Source organism: Peromyscus eremicus, chromosome 4, assembly GCF_949786415.1.
Source record: "Peromyscus eremicus chromosome 4, PerEre_H2_v1, whole genome shotgun sequence".
NCBI lineage: Eukaryota > Metazoa > Chordata > Mammalia > Rodentia > Cricetidae > Peromyscus > Peromyscus eremicus.
The window spans coordinates 59411412-59431303 of NC_081419.1; positions in this window are offsets into that span (position 1 = coordinate 59411412).

The window sequence follows — 19892 nt, forward strand, 5'->3', positions numbered from 1 at the left end:
AGTATTAAAACTTTTTTCAATAAACAGATTTCAAAAGATTGTTGACTTCAAATTGAATCAAGCCTCAAAAATATTTAATATAAAGGGTAGTTTTAAATATCCTTTTTCTGGATTATGTTCTGATCTAACTAAAGTATCTGGAATATTTTATATCTATTTTTATTGGCAAAGTCTCCATTAGTATCACTATTATTCTGTGATTGGCCTTGCCTTAGTAGTGAATACAGACTAGTAGTGAATTAAAGAAATACTGTTGAAGGTGTCTTTCTAATTGTGGGCAATTCAGAACTTGCCAAAGAAAATGATTTACTTTGTATAACAATTTTTATACTCAAATCTCAGAAAATTAATTTTAGCCACAATATGATCAATTGGCAAGCAATACTTTTTAATTTTACTTTGGATAGTTTTTTTGCTTACAAGAAAGGAGTACAAACCATGCTGTTTATCAAACTGAATGTCAGATGAGTCATCGAGACTGGCCTCAAATACTGTTATTATTAATTCATGAATCATTCAATCCTTTCTGGAACGATTTTCTTTATTTTTTTATTGGTATTTTTAGAAAATGTCTTAAAACAAGAATAAAGACTTTTGCCAATAACATTTTCAGCGATCATCTTTGAAATCTTATGAATATTTACTATTAATCAGCTTTGCAGTATCTCCATTCTATTCTTTAATTTTGAAAATACAGTTTTGCTTCAAAATTATCAGTTCCTCCCTTTCCTTCCATTTTATCCGCTATCCTCTCTGATATTCCCTCCTTAAAATCCCTTCCATAGCCCCCTTACTCTCAGATTGATAGTCTCTTTATCTCTGATTATTGTTACTTTTTTGTTGTTGGTGTATACGTGATTTCAAGGCTGACTACATTATATTGAATAACCAATTAGAGGTCTCATCTGTTGGAAAAGTGAATTCTTACTCTCTTAGCAGTCATTAGCTGCCTCTGGTTCTTTGTCTAGGGGTGGTTCTTATGTTACATTATCCCTTTGTCATTGGTATGTATATTTGTATTGTTGTTGTTCATGTCTTGTTTATGCAGCTATTTCTACGAGAGACAGTCTTCCTGCAAATCCAGTAGATTGTGGATGAGGAGGTCAGGAGTACTCAATAGGCTAGGCCCTGGAAGAGGGTTTATGAATTCTGGATATGGAGTGGGGTAGTGGAGGTGGTGAGTACAAAGACTAATTTTTATGAAGATAAAAATCCCTGAACAAATGATTCTGGAAGAAATACAGTCTTTATGAACAAAAATTAATCACCTTCAACTCTCAAATCAATAAAAACATTGAAATTCTTCATTTTATGTTTTTGTTTGACAGATTCTTTTTTCAGAAACAGCCCACCCAAAGTCAGAAAAAAATATGCTTTATTAAAATCACGAATATTTGCTTTTCAAAAGATATTGCTAAGAATATAAAGGTAAGAAATTGACTTGGGTTCCATTATATGTGATATATATTTTATTGGTAAGTAATATTTAGAATATAAGGTCTTACTACAAAAAACTAAATATATAAACAGCTTAAATTAAAGATGAGAAAATGGTAAACATTTAAGATAGATGGATGGCAGTAAACACATAAAGATACTTAGCATTTAATTTTTAGAAGAATTTACATAAGTATCGTATTTTATATGACTCTATGCACTCAATGGAAAGGCTAACTTGAAGACCACCAACTCAAGCCTTGGTTTTGTTTACAAGCTGCTGTAGCTATTATACTGGTGCTATGAACACAAAATGATTCTGGGAAACTGTTGGTTTTTTTTCCTTAAAATGTGCATATTCCTACTACATGGCCCAGAATAAGCTAAAAGAAAGCAAACATATGTCTGCACAATGACTTTCACCCAAATGTTACAACAGCTTTGTTTATAATACTCAAAACCTGGAATCAAACAAAAATGTCCAAGACAGATGAACAATATATAGTACCCTCATAAACAGAAACACTACTCAGTAATTAAATGTGTACATATGCAAAGTAATATGGATCTTGGAGTGCTTATGAATGAAAGCAGACATAAATAGAACACTTATATGTTATAATTCTATTCATATAAAATTATGAAAAGTGCATGTTGATTTACATTGTAATGACATTTAAATCTTCTGCTTGTGTGAAGAAATATTGAGATATGTGTTACTAAGGGACATGGGAAAAATTTTAAGAGTGATGGAAATGCTTGTTATGATTATAGATGTAACTTAATGGGTGTGTGCATATTTGTGAAATATAAGTTGAGTACTTTAACTATATGCAGCTGTAACATATCAATTATATATTACTGAAGTTGTTCAGCTCCTTGAGCATTTTGTTTGCAGTCACAATGCATTTATGGGCCAATGTATAGAAATTTAAGTCATTACTGTGTCACTCTTTCCATCCATAAATATAAGGCATCTATAGTTACATGTCTTCACTATCTTTCGTCTAAGTTTATCTATATTTTGTATATGATATAAACGTATTTTGGTGCATCTGTGTTTAGATATTCTATTACTTACAATGAAAATTAAGCTGCCATGTGAAGAGATAAATACTATAATAAAATTGTGTTTTTAATATTATGTGCGTGAACTACTTATCAAGAATGGGTTTGGGAAACTATCTTCCACTGAGAGCTTAATGATGAGAAAATTGTAGGTTTAGTGTCAACAGTATTGTGACTGGATTAATTATCAAAAATTCTTCCTTAAATGTTTAGGAAGTTTCTGGAATACAACTCTCTTTTATGGATCATTAGGTTTCTTTTGGGGAGGGGCTTGACCCATCTCAGTGGTCCCTATCTGATTATTTTTCACTTTATGCCATAAGGTTAACTTAGCAGGGTCTCACCATTTAAACCCTATGCACTACCAAGAAAGTCTAAGAAATGCACTCTTTAGTATCTTTGAAATATTTCCCTTAATAGAAGTTTGCTTATTTCCAAAATTTTGGATCACAGAATTTCTATTTAATTAACCAATTTATGCTCACAATGTGCTTTATAGAGAAGACCAACTTTTCTATGCCTGAGGCTTCAAGCCACATGGATCTGATTTACTCAGACAGTTTATGCTAACATGTGACTAATGGCCAGCTCCGGAACAACAGGAGTCATTAATATCAGGTATTCCATGCCCCTGAGAGGAAACTCCAATAAAACTGAATCAATGAGGCTTGTGAGTTCTTCCTTGGTTAATGACAATACTCTATCTGTTGTCATACAGTGTTGCTTGGAAAATTGTTTTTTCATGCTACTACACTGGGAGAGGGTATGTGAAAGCTTATGCCTGACTTTCCTTGGACTTCACCCTGTATATATTTTTATCTCTTTGACATCAGTCTGTAAAAGTTTCATCCGTGAATATGTAGTTATTCTGATCCCTGTGAGTACTTCAATCCACACATGTTTCCTAAGGGGAGTCTCAGGGACCGTTGACATATCTACCTTGAGTTGGTTTTACATAAAGGTCTCGGTTTGAAAAAATTGCTTTTAGTTGAGTTTTAATTTCACCATTTTGTATTCCATTTAGAAATTTAAAGGCTAAACTTCATGACTAAACTCCATCTTTACTCCAAACCAAATGTATGACTGCCTTATTTCTATCATAAAAGTAGAAATAATAACCCAAATATCAATACAGTACAGAGTAATACAGCATTTTCTGCTCTTTGGCTTATTAGATGAACATTTTAGGATCTTGTCAAGAAGAAAAGTGGTATGTTACTGTTTTTATTTTTTCAACACACTTAGAAAATCTATAAATAATTTTGCAGCTAATTCAAATATTTAATTTCATTTGAAATCCCTACTTAATTTGGAGTGTACTTAATACATTGTCAGGGAGTATTTTCAAGCACAATATTTTTATAAAATTAATCCTGTAGTTCAAAGAAATTTTAGTATTTTGCTTTCTTTAATTTTTATACTCATGAGTACAGTTGCATATTGAATTTCAACTCTGTGAATGTTAGCTGGTGTTATTCTATAATTGGAATGTTGAGTTCTGATTTATAATAAAAAGTTGCTATTAATTATTATTAACTCACACTTTAAAAACATATTTAATGTGTGTGTTCTAAGAGTCTCTTAGAAAGAAATATCATGACTAGTACTAATTGTCAACATGCTAGGGTATGAACTCACCTAGCAGACTAGCCTCCAGATACTACTATGAGAAATTATTTATAGCAGGAAAATTTCTGGGAATACTCATGAGGGATTATCTTGATTTACTTGATATTGAAAGAAGAATCCTAAAGGAGGGTTGCACCACTGCCTAGGCCTGGGTTCTGGATTTAATCAAAAAGAAAAATCTATCAGAATGTAATCTTTCATTTTTGTTTCTTCCTGACTTGGGTGGGTTTACAATATATGACTACCCATTTCAAGGTCCTGGCTTTATAAAAGCTTTCTTCATAATGGACTGTAACTCAAATCATGAGCCAAAATACATTCTTTTTTCTTTAAATTGCTTTTGTCAGGATAGTTTATCAAGGTAAGAGAAAAAGTGATTCAAAATTTAGCTTTATATTTTTAGACTTTCAAATTATATATCTTTTAACTTGACATATATTTGTATAGGTGATATATAGTAGAATTCTCTTGTTTACACTAGGTGGATTTTAAAAATGTATTTTCTGTTGGTTTAAAAGCTAACGTGCTGAAAGAGATGGATCGGTGGATAAGAGTGATTGCTTGTGGCAGTTTGAATGAGAATTATACCCATTGTATCATCTATTTGAGTATTTGATCCCAAGGTGGTAGAACTGTTTGGGAAGGGTCAGTAGGTGTGGCCCTGTCGGCCAAGGTGTGTCACTGGGGACTGTTTTTGAGGTTTCAAAAGCTGATACCATTCCCAGTCTCTCTTGTTCTGCCTTCTGTTTGTGTCTTAGGAGGTGAGCTACTACTCCACACCATGGCTTCCTTCCCATTGTCACACTCCTCACCATAATGGCCATGGCTTTTAACCCTTTAAAGTGTAAGCACAAAACAAACTCTTTCTTTTATAAGTTGCTTTGATTACTCTACTTAGCATAACAAGAGAAAAGTAACTGATACATTGCTTTCCCTGAAGACTCTCCTTTGTTTCTCATGAGCTATGTCACATGGCTCATAACTATCTATGACTATAGTTTCAGTGGATACTCCTTTGGCCTTCATAGACACCCAAAATCATGTCTCTCTCTCTCTCTCTCTCTCTCTCTCTCTCTCTCTCTCACACACACACACACACACACACACACACACACACATACACACGAAAATAAATAATGTATCTTAAAAGCTAAACTGATTTAAAGCTAAATATAATTTTATAAAAATTAATATATTTATTGAAAATCTTTATAAGTTTAAAACTGTACTCTATTAGAGTCCAGATAAGTACTTTAACAGAAATTAATGGCTATATGACCTAAAACAAAACCTTTAAAGACTGAACATAAAGAATTAAATGTCATGTTTCTAAAATTGCTTATTCATATTATAGACCAGCTAATTTGTAATCAATGCTATGTAAAAATTATACATTTTTAATATTCTTAACAGGATAAAAAGACTATCCTCTCTGTGCAGGCTCACTAAGAATAATGGACACTGGACAGATCAAACATATTAAAGATGTATTTGTTATGTGCTTGTTATGTGTTCAGAACCAACTCCAAATCTCCCAGTTTTCTAATATCATTCAGAAGTCTTATTGTAACTGTTTTCCACCATATAGAGGAGGAAAACTGTGGAACTTACATCAATTTTAGAAGAGCTATAAATGATTTTCGGATAATTTTATGAACACAGAGAAACATCTTTTGGGACACGGTCCTTGGACCCAGAGAACAGACATTTTCTTTAAATGGTTCTTTGTAGAACATTCGGTAGGTCTGAAGTATAAGTCAAAGGAGGGAAGTAAAGTAGAAGGCAAGATGTATGATAACATCTGTGAAAGAGTGTTTACAGACATCAGTCATCTCTTCCTATATCATGAATTTAGTGATGAAAAACTAGAGAAGTGGCTGGAGGTAATTGTTTTCTTCAAGTAGACAGGGAGATAGGGTAAAATCTCTTCTAGACTCTTCTGGTCTCTAATGTCCTTTTAATTAATAAACTAGGTGTGATAATGCTGAGGTGACAGTCCCTGAACTGTCATGCCTTTTGTTAACTTGGACCCTTAGTGTAATAGACAGCAGGCTGGAAGAAGTCTGTGAGAGATTTATTGGGGAAGATTTCTGAGAGAAATTGGACCAAAGAAAGCCTGGACACTACAGTTTAGACATTGTTGATATTATGCAACTCTAAGAAATGTTTGGCTATTGCTCTGGAGGGCACTTATGCCAGAATGTCCATAAGAATACTCTGCTCTTATGTGCTAGACTAAGTCATGCTTTGAGACTGCGTGGAAGGAGTCAGTTGTCCCAGAGTAAGGGTAAGATTCAATGTGTAGTGGTAAGAAATGCTCCCTAAAGTAAGACAGAGAGGACGCATAGTTTCCTGACCAGCTTTTTGTTAGCCCTAGGCTGAAGGCCAGTGTTAGAGGGTCCAATCTGTCATGTCAGGACACATGCCCTGAAGAAAGTGAATGGGATGCTAAAAACAGCAGGAAAGGATAGAAATTAAAATGATCATTTTGAGCAGATGGAGATTAGGCATCTCAGCCCATTTTTTTGTGGTACTGACATGACATTAGGTTTCAATAGAAGAACTGTGACAGGGGTAGACCCAGGATGTGATTTTTGGGTATAATCTCAGCACAGGATGATCTGTCTGTGAGGCATCTCTGTTACTGGTATCAAGCTGGCTGGCTGTTGGTTTAGGACAATGACAAGAGACATTTGGATGCCTTTTTAAGATGCAGAGATCCACACTTAAGCACCAGGCTGAGCTCCAGGAGTTCAGTCAATGAGAGAGAAGAGGGATTCTATGAGCAAGGGACATCAAGATCATGATGGGGAAACCTACAGAGACAACCGAACCAAACTAGTGGGAACTTATGAGCTGTGGAACACTAGCTGTGGAGCCTCCATAGGACTGGAGTAGGCTCTCTGCATAGATGAGACAGTTATTTAGCTTGAACTGTTTAAGGGGCCCATGGCAGTGGGATCAGGATCTGATCCTGGTGCACGAGCAGGTTTTTTGGAGCCCAGTGCCTATGGTAGGACACCTTACATTCTCTTGGTGCTTGGGGAGGGGCTTATACCTGCCTCAACTGAATGTACCAGGCTCTGCTGGCTTCCTGTGGGAGGCCTTGCCTTGGAAGAGGTGGGAATAGGGGGTGGGTTGGGGAGGAAGGCTGGGGGCAGGAGGAGGGAGGAGAGGGTGATCTGTGGTTGGTATGTAAAATGAATAGAAAATTTCTTAATAATAAAAAATAAAAGCCACATATCCATTTAAAAAAAAGAAAAAATCTGAAATGGGATATTTTAAAAGCAGAAAGTAAAATACTCTTGTATGAGTTAGGTTAGGTATTAGCAGTGTTCAGACAGGTGCTTCTAGAGTGATCAACATGCCTATGTGAAGGGTCAGGCATTAAACTGACCTAAAGAGAACAGATTGCAAATGAAGACAAGAATTACTAGGATCTCATCCTACTTTTCCTTGCTCTGTGGACTAAATGAGTTGGTAGTCTAGATATCTAATATGATGGGATGTCACACTTAGTTTGCTGAATAATTGAAAAATCTTGTTAATCTGTGAGGACAGCTCTGCTATTTCTTAAACAGCAGTCCATTTTTTTTCTCCATTATTACAAAATAGAATTGAAAATGTGGTGAGGCTTTTTGGTCTGAAGATGTAACTAGGGAAAGACAGTGCATGAAAAACATCTTCTTAGGTAATCCAGTTTGGGATGATAGTCAAAAGACGGGACAGTGTCTGCGGTCATGTCAGCAGCTTAAAAGTCCGAGAGACAACAGAGATAGGAAAGTAGTGGTAAGAAGCAGGTAGGAGTTTCAGGGGAACACCAGGCTGCAGAGCCTTTGCCACTGATCCAGGATGCAAATCACAGTCTGTTCCCTGAAAAGTTACCAGGTTGCATTAAGATAAGGTAGGATTCTATTCCTTGAGTCTGCATACACTAGTTTCAATGTAGAAAATCACAAGGAACCAAATTAGAAGGCATTCTGTTTGTTTGTTTGTTTGTTTGTTTGTTTGTTTAAGACAAGATTTCTCTGTGTAACAATCCTGGCTGTCCTGGAATTCCCACTGTATACCAGGCTGGCCTCAAACTTACAGAGATCCACCTGCCTCTGCCTCCCAAGTGCTGGGATTAAAGGCCTGGGCCATCACTCCTGGCTAGAATGCATTCTTTAAAAAAATTAATGCACAAATTGGAGAGAAATCTGTATGCTCCACTCTCAAAGGAGTCCAGTTAGTAATGTCAGAAGAAGAAAGATCTCCAACCTATGCCATGTAATTTTGGGATAGAATTCTTAAATTATTTCCTCTTTCAGTTGGTGGTGTTTTCAGTTTCAGTTCTAGAGGTGAACTATATTGAGTTTAAAATCCTTTGGAGCTTAGGGATGGTGCAGAACCACATGGCCACCAGTGAGTAAGGTCGTTGCAACCTTAACATGCTCTTTCACATTTGCTACAGAGTAGCACAGTGATGGTAAAAATTGGGTGGTTTTAAAATAGATATATGCCCTCCTACTTTGTATGTAATTGCAAAGAATTATCTGGATCACTTCCAGTCATGCTTGTGTTCTAGTGTTTGATTTTTAGTCAGTAATATTGCCTTGGCACCTAGTCAGTTCTGCTGAATGCTATAGAGGACTGCTTAGATTTATATGTCAGTGAAGTATTATAAGAGCCTTGCATGGGCTAATATTTCTTCATAACTTACTTAAGATCTGGAATTTTGACATTCAGTAGCTATACTGTGTACTCAAAACTTTCTAGAAATATTTATTTTATGAAGCAAAATCGGAAAGTATTCTTTTGTTAGTTATGTTTGTGAGGGTTTGTACCAATAGATTTGAAAAAAGTTTTAGAAAACTACCACCATAATATCTGACTAACTTTGAAATATCCATTGTCTTATCATTATTTCCATTCTTTAAACTTTCTGTTAGAATTATTAGATATAGAGTCTAAGAATAATAAGCTATTTTATTATTAATAATACATTCATTTTTTAAAAAATATGTCTACATTGTATTAATTATTCAACACCATGGTTGATGTTAATTTAAACATCCTGGAAAATTACATTTCCCTTTAAGTTATATTCATTGATTTGTTAATTTAATTTATTAATCTAAATACAATAAGAACAATTTTAGCACCAATGATTTTTTTCTTCATAAGTAAAAGAAAAAATATGCTCTAAAAATAAATTTCAAATGTGATTATAATTTCAGAGTCACCCAATAACAAATTTTCCTTTAGACTTTTAAAGCTGTTATCTGACCAGTGAATAGAGGCTGTATCTTTTATTTTTTAATAATTCTCATTTTACAGTTAACATAAAACATTTTCATGTCTACTGTAGCTTTCAATGTTTGATACAACCTCCATTCTTATTACATTTTTACAAGAAAGTAGAAAATGATTTATGTTTTTTCATTTCTAGCTTTACATAAAGCATAGAATTTCAATAAAAATGTATTCTAGAAACCCATCTCTAAAGTTTTTAGCCAATCTCTCTTTAAAGGAGAAAAGTTGTTTAATAATGGGCCCCAAAGTCATTATCATACAATGTGTGGGTCTTTGCCATGAAGCACAGGCCACTGGGCACTATTGATTTAGGAGAATGTAATTAGATTGATTTCTGAGTTCTTTAATGAGTGTGCTTCATAGACTAAGAGGGAGTAGAAACACTATTTATTAAAGACAATTATAAAGTTTCAATTTTTTTACAAGTGCATTTAATATCTTTTGCTAACTCCCAAGGAAATAAGAAGTTCTGACATGATCTTTTATGATAACGTGCAGAAACCTACTTAAGACTGGCAAGCAAAAAATTAAGCAGTTTAGTTGTGAATTATTTCTTTCATAGAGCATTAAACATTAATAGGATAATATTTCTATTTAGAACCAAGAAACAGTGTCTAATTAATAGAGCAACATATTTATTCATGTGATTCATACAATATATTAATAGTGTTTTTCCAATCTCTAGAGAAAATGCTCTATTAGCTATTATTTTCCACAGAAGAAGAGAAACATTCTCATTTGTGTCAGCTTGTGGTATTTCCTTAGGAAATGTTTATAAAAGCAATGTTACCATTTAAAGGTCTTACCACATTAAAATTAAGAAGTGTGCTCTGTTCAGGCCAGCATTATTACTTCCAGCTAGGTGCTTAAATTGCTGTGGTCTTGTCAATACACAGGACACCAATCCAGGGAGCTTTTATCTCTGTAGTCTAAGTTGACTCACAGGTATCATTGACAATGAGAGAGAAAAAAGTGGTTTCAATGTCAGAATTTTGACCTATGTTGAAGTGACCAGTGTTCCTGGAAAAAGTAATTAGTCACTCTTTTTTGATACCCTTAAGAGCAGTGTTTCTCAAATTTTGCTGTACAAACCAATCTGCTTGAGATCTAATTGAACTATAGCTTCTATTTCAGGTCAAGGTGAGGACAGCAGTTCTCACTTCCAACAGCCTTTTGAGAGCTGTCCGTTGTGATGATGTACATCCCTGCTTGAAAGAGGCTACTCTGAAACTCAAGGAGACAGTTACAGTGCATCAGTTCTTTCTCTCCCACAAGGTGGAGCTAATCAGAATCCTCTCAAGAATGTTTTTCAATTATCTGCCTGCTGAAAGTAAGGCAGTCTTTGCAAAGGTAAGACAAAAACATTTAAGTATCTGCTCTATGTGTTCCTAACTTAGTTCTAACAATTCTGCATTCTGTATATTGGTTTTCTTTTTCCGAAGTATACAGTGTCTTCAATGTCTTGTTTTCCATTCTGATGACCTTCCCTTAAGCTTACCAATAGATTGTTCTGCTGATCAATACTTCAAACTCAGCTTAATCCTTTAAGGATTATAAAAAGATTATATGCTCATTTTTAATATAAATCCTATACATCTATCTAGACAGACTTAAAGAAAAATATTGTAGAAGGGAATAGCTTTCTCAACACTTCTAAACTATTAAGTCATTACAAAGTTTTATTAAGTTTGAGGATGCAGTCCAAGGCCATTCTCTAACCTTTGCACCTCTGCAAAGGGACTGCATGAGTATTTTGCTGTGTGGATGTGCAGACATGACAATTAAATAAGTGAAGGATTTTCATATCACATCCACATAGGTTATTGGCTTTATCTGAGAGAGTTGAAGAGGAAAACAGGATCATCTTTTGTCCCATATATAAACTTACCTCTGACTCCATTCAGTAGTCTTCAGAACTTTAGAACCCATGTGGTAGAAGGAGAATGATGATTCTTGCTAGTTGGGTTCCCACATCCACACATGCACTCTGGCATGCTTGCCCATACATACAAAGATAATAATAAATAAAAAAATAAGGTTCTGAGTAGAAAGTAAGTTTACAAGGAGGGGGTCTTAAAGTATATGTGCTTTCTTGAGAGCAAGCTATTCCTTTTATACTTATCCTTTCTAAGGTTTAAATTCATATAAATTCTCATGTAAACTTAATTCTCTATTTGTGTCAACAATCTATTGCTAACTTAAGAATTATAATCACATCAAATTAAATTTAAGAATTGGAAACAAATTAATTAATCAATAAGATTCTTGCCCTTATTGTCTTCTAAATGACCAGCCTGTTAGAAATATCTATGAAAAAATTAGTTTTTATTTCCTAGAAATAATTTATAGTATTTTTCACATTAAGTGATTATCTTATCTTCCTTAATGTCTTAGTTAGGGTTACTATTGTTGCGAAGATACACCATGACCATGCAACTCCTATAAAAGAAAACATTTAATTGGGGTAGCTCACTTACAGTTTCAGAGGTTCAGTTCATTATCATCATGATGGGGATCATGGTAGCATGTATTTTTTATCTTTACTATCAACTCTTTCCTCTTTTAAAATTATTTAAAATTTTTAGTTTTTGGTTTTGTTTTTAAAAAATTATTTTCTAATACAATACATCCCGACCTCCACCTCCCTTCTCTCCATCTACTTCTCCTAGTACCAACCTTTCTTTCCCCATATTCACACATTCTCTGTTTCCCTTCAGAGAAGAGCAGGCCTCCCAGGGAGATTAACTGAACATGGCATAACAAGTTACAATAAGACTAGACACAAACCCTCCTGTCAGGGCTGGGTGAAGGAACCCAGTAGGAGGAAAAGAGTCTCAAAAGCAGGCAAAAGAGTTAGAGACACCAGCATTCCCACTGTCAAGAGTCCAACAAAAATACCAAGCTAACAACCATAATATATGTGCAGAGGACTTAGTACAGACCCACTCAGGCTCTATGATTGCTGCTTTAATCACTGTGAGCCCCTATGAGACCTGCTTAGTTGATTCTGTGGTCCATGTTCTCCTTGAACAGAAAGCTAGATGTCTCTTAATTCCTTGGAGTTGGAATTACAATACAGGTGAATATGATCCATCTGACATGGGTTCTGGGAACCAAACTTAGATTCCTACTGGAGCACTACACACTCTTTACCCATGAGCCATCTTTCCAGTTAAATTGTTTCCTTTTATTAATATCCCTAAGTTACAAAATAAGGTTTTACAAGACATTTTCAGACTATTAATATCAGCATAATTTAAAAACAATTTAAGAAATAAATGAGTAAGTATAAATATAAATAAAATTCTTACATTGTAACTACTTCAAAAGTTCATGGCTAGTTATGATTTATACAATAGTAAAACTCAATAATATTTAAGACAGTAGTCGTTTACAAATGTCTGAGTTACAGCATCAAGGTTAATGGCTCAAGGAAGAACAAAAATGTAGAATATTTAATTTTTTTTTAACCACAGAAGAAAATAAACTTATATAAATAAGAGATCAAATAGGAGAATTTAATTAGAATATTTTGCTAATATTATGTTAAAAATAAACTAAAGTTGCCAAGATTTTAAGAGTTTTGCAATTCTACAAAATGCCTTATATATTATAATATTAAAAATTCTTACTATTTACAACTTAAGGCATCACCTGTGTATTTAGCCTAGCAGCTAGAAGACAGTTAAATTTGGAGGTCTATCAGATGATTCAGACACTATACATCACTCCTAATATTCAACTGCCTTTGTGAGCTCTCTAAGGAAGTAGGCTGATGTTCCTCAATGGGAATCTTTACAAATAACAGCCACAACATAAGCATTTTTTGCTGATTTAATGACTATCTACTAGTTGAATAAGGATATAATAGTAAAACTATTGTGAAGATGTCATTGTCATAAAAAATACAAATGTCCAATCTGATACCTTCAATACAAATTTTATTTCTGGGAGTGGCTTCCCAGTTTGCAGATTACTAATATTAAAAAATGTATAATAGATTTTTGAAAAGTACAAGTTAATGTAAATTGGCTGAACTCTCTTTACATCAGAAGACCTTTGTGGTCTAGAACACACACAAATTAAAATACATTGTTAATATTTGGCTCACAACTTCTTTAATCTAAATAAATGTGGTTGATTGATAGCTCTGCTTGCAGTATGATCCCTATACATAATTGGATTGTGAAAATTATGGTTACCTTATCTGCAGATTCTAGTAATGGGAGTGAGGACTTTATGATAGTTAGTTTTTGTCAACTTGATCTGAACTACAGTCTCACCTAGGAAGAGACTACCTCAACTTCTGTCAGACTGTTCAGTGAGCACAACTATGAGGCACTTTTTTTGAATAATTATCAATAATTATTGGTGGGGAGACTGCAGCCCGCTGTGGGTAGTGCCATCCCTGGTCAAGTTATCCTGAGTTGTGTAAGGAAACAAGCTGAGCAGGACACAGCCATGGGCCAGTAAGGAGTGTTCCTCCACAGTCCCTACCGCAGTTCCTGCTTCCTGGCTGCTACCCAGAATCACTGCCTTGGCTTCCCTCCCTCATGGACTGTAACCTATAAACCCAAATAAGTCCTTTCTTCTCTCAAGTTGCTTCTGGACGTGTTCTATCACTGCAACAGAAAGCAAACTAACACAGACTCTAATGAAGAGAAGTTATATAATGATGAAAAAGAGTACAAGATACCATTTAAATTTGTTCATCTCAAGTACTCGCATAAACATTTGAAAAGAGGCACTCAATTCAAAAGAGGCAGTGTTAGTTGACACTGTAACAGGCATTAGTTAGCTGCTTTTTTGAACAACGTAAATTTCATAAGATGTTTAATGTTCTGCACGTTGGAAACCACACTACTCTGTTGTTCAGCTGATTTTTATCAGACACTTTTCTGTCAAAAGTCTAAACTGTGGAGTAGAGAATCTTCCTGGATACTACCCACCTCCTACATTGGTATGCATCTACACGATTGTCCTGGATTTATATATTTAATTTAAATTTGATTTGAACGAATACATACATCTTCAGTTGATAAGAGATTAAAAGAAAATGTCATGGTAAGTTCTAATGTGATTATAAGGGTATGCCAAAACTGCTAAGGGTCTGAGATAATGATTAACCCACATGTTATTATGCTCCTTGTTTTTGAATTTAAAAACAATAATATTAATATTACAAATTAATGGAAAATCCTGATAAAATAACAGAAAATATCATGTGTAAGTGTGAATAAAAGTTTTGGGTTTCTGTACCTCTGCACCCATATCAATGAAAGTGTTTAGAAATTAAAGGTATTATATGGAATTATTAAATAAGTTGGTGTGAAAGAATGAGGTGTTAGGAACTCAGAAAATTCACAGAATATTTTTATCATTTTCATAGAGAGCAATTGCTACAAGTGTGATAATATTAGGTTGCTTCTAAAATATTTTCCTTAGTGTGGAAATATTTTTAAAAATTCAATTTCATTTGTTTTTGTAATTTTGCCATAAAATAAAGATGGCTTCATTATTTTGAAGTATCTTTTTTTATTTTGTCCATCAGTTTGGGTTATGATTTGTAAGAAATGGCTGTTATTAGAGATAATTGCAAGATGAACTATCAAAAATGTCTGATACCCTCCAGGACTTCAGTTTCTTTCTGCCCATGTTTACCTTCCACTTTGTATGCCCAATGAACTAATCCCTTTTATTGCAAGAAATCTCAAATTCCACCCAAAAACTAAAGCATATACAAATTTCTGTGTCTGTCATCCTATTATCTTGGCACAGTTTTAGACTGAAAGCTAGATAGATGTATATAGACAGATTTTTCTTTGAGCCACCAGCTCACAAAAAATGACACAGAGACTTATATTAATTATGAAAGCTTGACCTATAGCTTAGGCTTATCCCACTAGCTTTTATAACATAAATTAACCAATTTATATTCATCTATCTTTTGCCTAGTGGCTTTTTACCTCTCTTCAATCTTATACCTCCTGTTTCCTCTCCACATCCTTTGGCATCTCCCCTGTGCCTCCCTCCTCCTCTTCCTCACTCTCTGCTGGGAAGTCCTACCTAACCTTTTCCTGCCTAGCTATTGGCATTTCAGCTCTTTATTAAACCAATCAGAAGGTCCCTTGGCAAATACACATCTTGACAATGTACAAAAAGATTATACCACAACAGATGTATTCTTCTCTGATGCTGCCAATCTATGATAATGAATTAGTCATATATTTACCACCATATAATACATCGTTTGGAGAAGGATTCCAAGGAATGTGGATTTCCTGGAGGGGTGCTTATTATAACCAAGACCAGGGATAATGAAAATGATGTGCCCAAGGGTGGAACTGGTTTCTTAATTACCGATCTGTCTTTTTTTTTTTTTCACTAATCTCTCATGAGTCTGAACTTTAGAATATTTGATATTTTTTTCTCTGACTAATTTTCTCTATGTTGAATTCTTCCATATCTGAGGTTGCTTTATGATCTGGGAACTTGCAAGAATGAGAAAGGCAGGGAAAACAAAGAAGATTAATTGTCAGTTGCATAATTCTAATTAAAGACCTCTGTAGGAAGCCCAGTAGAATTATATCAACCTGGCCACTATTAGCTGTGATAGAGGCTAGACAATATTCATGTCTAGTGTTTTAGCTATTTCCTTTCCCCCCCTTAATTTGAATTTACTTTTGGTGAATGTGTGTGAGAGTGTGTGTGTGAGTGTGTGTGTGTGTGTGTGTGTGTGTGTGTGTATGTGTGTGTGTGTGTGTGTGTGTGTGTGTGGTGATACAGTCCACATGTACTGAGCGGAGGGCAACTTTTAGGAGTTCATTCTCTTCTTTCACCATATATGTCCCAGAGATTGGACTCAGTTCCCTATTTACATTTTGATCTTTGTATTTTTTGAAATTAAAATATAATTGCATCATTTTTCATCAGCATAGAATCATAATAATAGAAGAATGAAAGAAACATGAATATTGAACAGGAACTAGTGTCCTTTACAGCAGTGTAGGGATTTAAATTCAGCCTCTTCTCACAGGAGCCTTCTCTGTTTGCTGGTGAATGCTTGTTAGTTCCATCTACTAACAGACAGTAGAAATCATTTATTAGTTTGTGAGACTTATTTTCTTTTTTCACTTCAGTTGCAAACATGCCAACATATTCAAGATTCTTAACTTCTTCAGTCATGTGCTTTAATTCTGGCTTGACTAAATAGTCCTTATATTTTTAATACAAAATATTGGAAATATATTACATACATCAAGGGGTCCTTTCTCATTACTTTTTGTTTCATTGTGATCTGTTTCCCATTGATCCCCCTGTCCTGGAAACATTCCGTGTAGAAATCACCTAAAAAACCTTTAATGGTATAAACTTGATCTGCGATGGTTCTAATGTTATATAACTTGAATATTCATATTATATAATTTGTGTTATTTATTATATTAATGCATTTACTTCTATTGTCTACTCCTCTTCAACTTCTCTTATCTCTAATTTATTTGATTCATTTACTTTCCATTTCTTCTTTCCTCTATCAAAGCTACTCTTTTTCTAATGCCAATTCTATCGCCTGATTTAGACCATTAATTCCTCCACTCTTAGAGACTATCAGTACTCATTAACCTTTATATTGAATGTGTATAATATTTGTAAAGAATGTTAATAAATAATTATTAATATTTATCAAATGTGTTTATCTCAGCTGTGTTTAAATATATTAAGCTAGGCAGAATGGTTCTTCAAAGATGTTTATGTCATAAGTTTTAGCATTGGCTGGCATTTTACATGACATGGTAGAGTAGATTTTCATATGCAAGTAAAATAAGCATATAACGGGGAAGAGAATGACTCAACTAGACATCATATGCTGCCAAATAAAACTCCCAATTTCAGGAATGGGTTACGACTTTCTGAGCCATTGGCCAAATGGGTTTCATAGATCCCCCTCTTCAAACATCATAGACAATTTCCAATGCTATTACTTATCCTTCACAACCTGACAGTAAAATCCCATTGGTGAAGACATCACATACTTATATCATAAAACATAGAAAAATTGATCTGGTGCTTAATTAACTAGAAGCTTCACCCATAACTGACTAGCATTCAAAGTGATGGAAGATACTGTGTTGCACTACCAGAGGAGAAATGTAGCTATTTGTAATAGACAGCTTCTAGCAAAGGAGATATCAGTTTTCTTCAGTGGAGTGGTACTGAGTATATTACCTACATTCTAGAAAGGGTCACATGATCAGGAATAATTGCTCCAAACAAAATGGACTCCAGGTTTTTGTTTTTTCCATCTATCAATCATCTATGTATGTATGTATGTATGTATGTATGTATCTATCACATATCTGTAATTTATCTATCTATTGTCTATTTATTATTTTTTGAGAAAGAATATAAAATTGGGCAGTCAAAAAAGGATTTAAAAGGTGTTTTCACAAGGAATAAAATGTTTCATATGAAATAGTTAATTTTAAAAAAGAGTGGCGAAAACAGAAAGAAGATGACAAGTCTTGCAACCCTGAGGTGAACACAGCAGACATCCTGAGTGTGCAGTGGTGGCGTTGGGCCACCAGAGCCTCCACAGGGAGTGCAGTCTGCCAAAACCTGTTTCTTGCCACTCAGGCCTTTGATCTACAGACTTTAATAAGATTACAAATGAATACTATTTAACTGTGGAGATAATCCTGAGAGTAACAGAAAAGTATTACGTATCTCTTAAATCCCATTGATGAGATTTTAACACAAAACAACAAATTCTGCAAATGTGAAGTCATTGTGTCTCCTGTACCCACTGAGCCTACAGACTTGCAGGCTATCCGGAAGAACTGAGTCTTTAAGGTTTAGGGTGATCGCCAAATACCTGGAATAGAGCCTGAAATTCCAAAGGTATCAATGAAAGGAAGAGGTTCTTTGAAGGGGCTCTGTAGGAAGGAAATTACCAGAATCTAGAAAAAGTATTTTGTCTTTAGTGAGAATGTTAAAATGCTGAAAAAGTGCTAAAAGCATAATGTAGTCTTCCCAAAGTACCAAGGGATAAGACAAGCGAACATGTGTTCCCTATATAGAAACAAGGAATTCATTAGAAAATCCTTTAGTAAAAAGATCCCTGCAAGGGCCTCAATATGGATTAACACTTGGCCCTTATTTCACAGAATCACACAGTGACTGATCCCTGACCACTCTCACCTTACTGTCATTTACTATTTAGACATGAAGACCCTAGAAGCCAATAAATGGGAACATAAATTAATAAATATATAAAAATCAGTCTTTTATATCCACAGAAGGTTGGGGTGAAGAATGAAAACACGCACTTAGTAAGATGGGGATATAGAAGGAAGGTGATTGCTTCTTGAAATAAAACAAAACCAGAAACAACTTAAGCATGTAAAGGTTCTAACTACAACATTGTCCTGATGGTTGGCAGAATCACACAAGCTAGGTCCTTAAAACTTAAGCTTATGAAAGAAAGAAGAGCATAATCTACCTCAAACACTGAATAAATACCTTGTGAAATAAGATTAAAAATGTCTCAAGGGGGAGGATATTGGTCATGTCTCAACTGAATGTACCAAGGCTTAGCTGTCTCCACCATGGGAGAACTTACCCTTTTGCAGGAGGGGATGAGGCATAGGTCAGAGGAGGGGGAAAGGTGGCTGGGGGGGGCAGGAGGAGAGATGAGGGGGGATCTGTGGTTGGTATGTAAAATGAATAAAAAAATGTGTCAAAGTACTGACAAGGAACATGACTGAAAACTGAAAGACTTGTACTATATAATTGATCCAAGAGACTAAATGAATAATACAACCTCACGAAGGAGAAAGGAATGTGGAAGGAGAGAATAAACACTAGAATGTTTTCTTAAGCTGCAGAAAGGCCTGGGTTTGCATATTTTAAAGGTTCACTCAAGTTTTATGATTCCTCTATGAGAAAAATAATATAGAACTTTTCCAAGCACTGTTAATCCCAAAGATGGGAAGAGAAAGACCACTGACCCAGATCATCATGGCCAAATTAATTAAAGCAAGCAGTTAATTAAAGCAAGCCTTTTTAGTCATTTACACAGGCTGCCTCCCCTAAGGCCGGTTTTGAAAACTTCAGCCTTGGATGTGAGGAAGACAAAGTTTTTATAGCACATGGGTTAGGGGTTTCCAAAGGGGGGATTTGGCAGGCAAAATAGGTAGGGTTACAGGAGCAGAACATAAGCATAACAAGTCAGTCCTACACAGTCTCCTGAAACAAAGATACGGTTGCAAATGGGGCATAATAAAGTAGTCATTGGTGGTCACACAACCTTTTAAAACAAAGATAGAGTTGCAAGATGGTTATAAACAACTTTTTTTTTTTTTTTTTTTTTTTTTTTTTTTTTTTTTTTGGTTTTTCGAGACAGGGTTTCTCTGTGTAGCTTTGCGCTTTTTCCTGGAACTCACTTGGTAGCCCAGGCTGGCCTC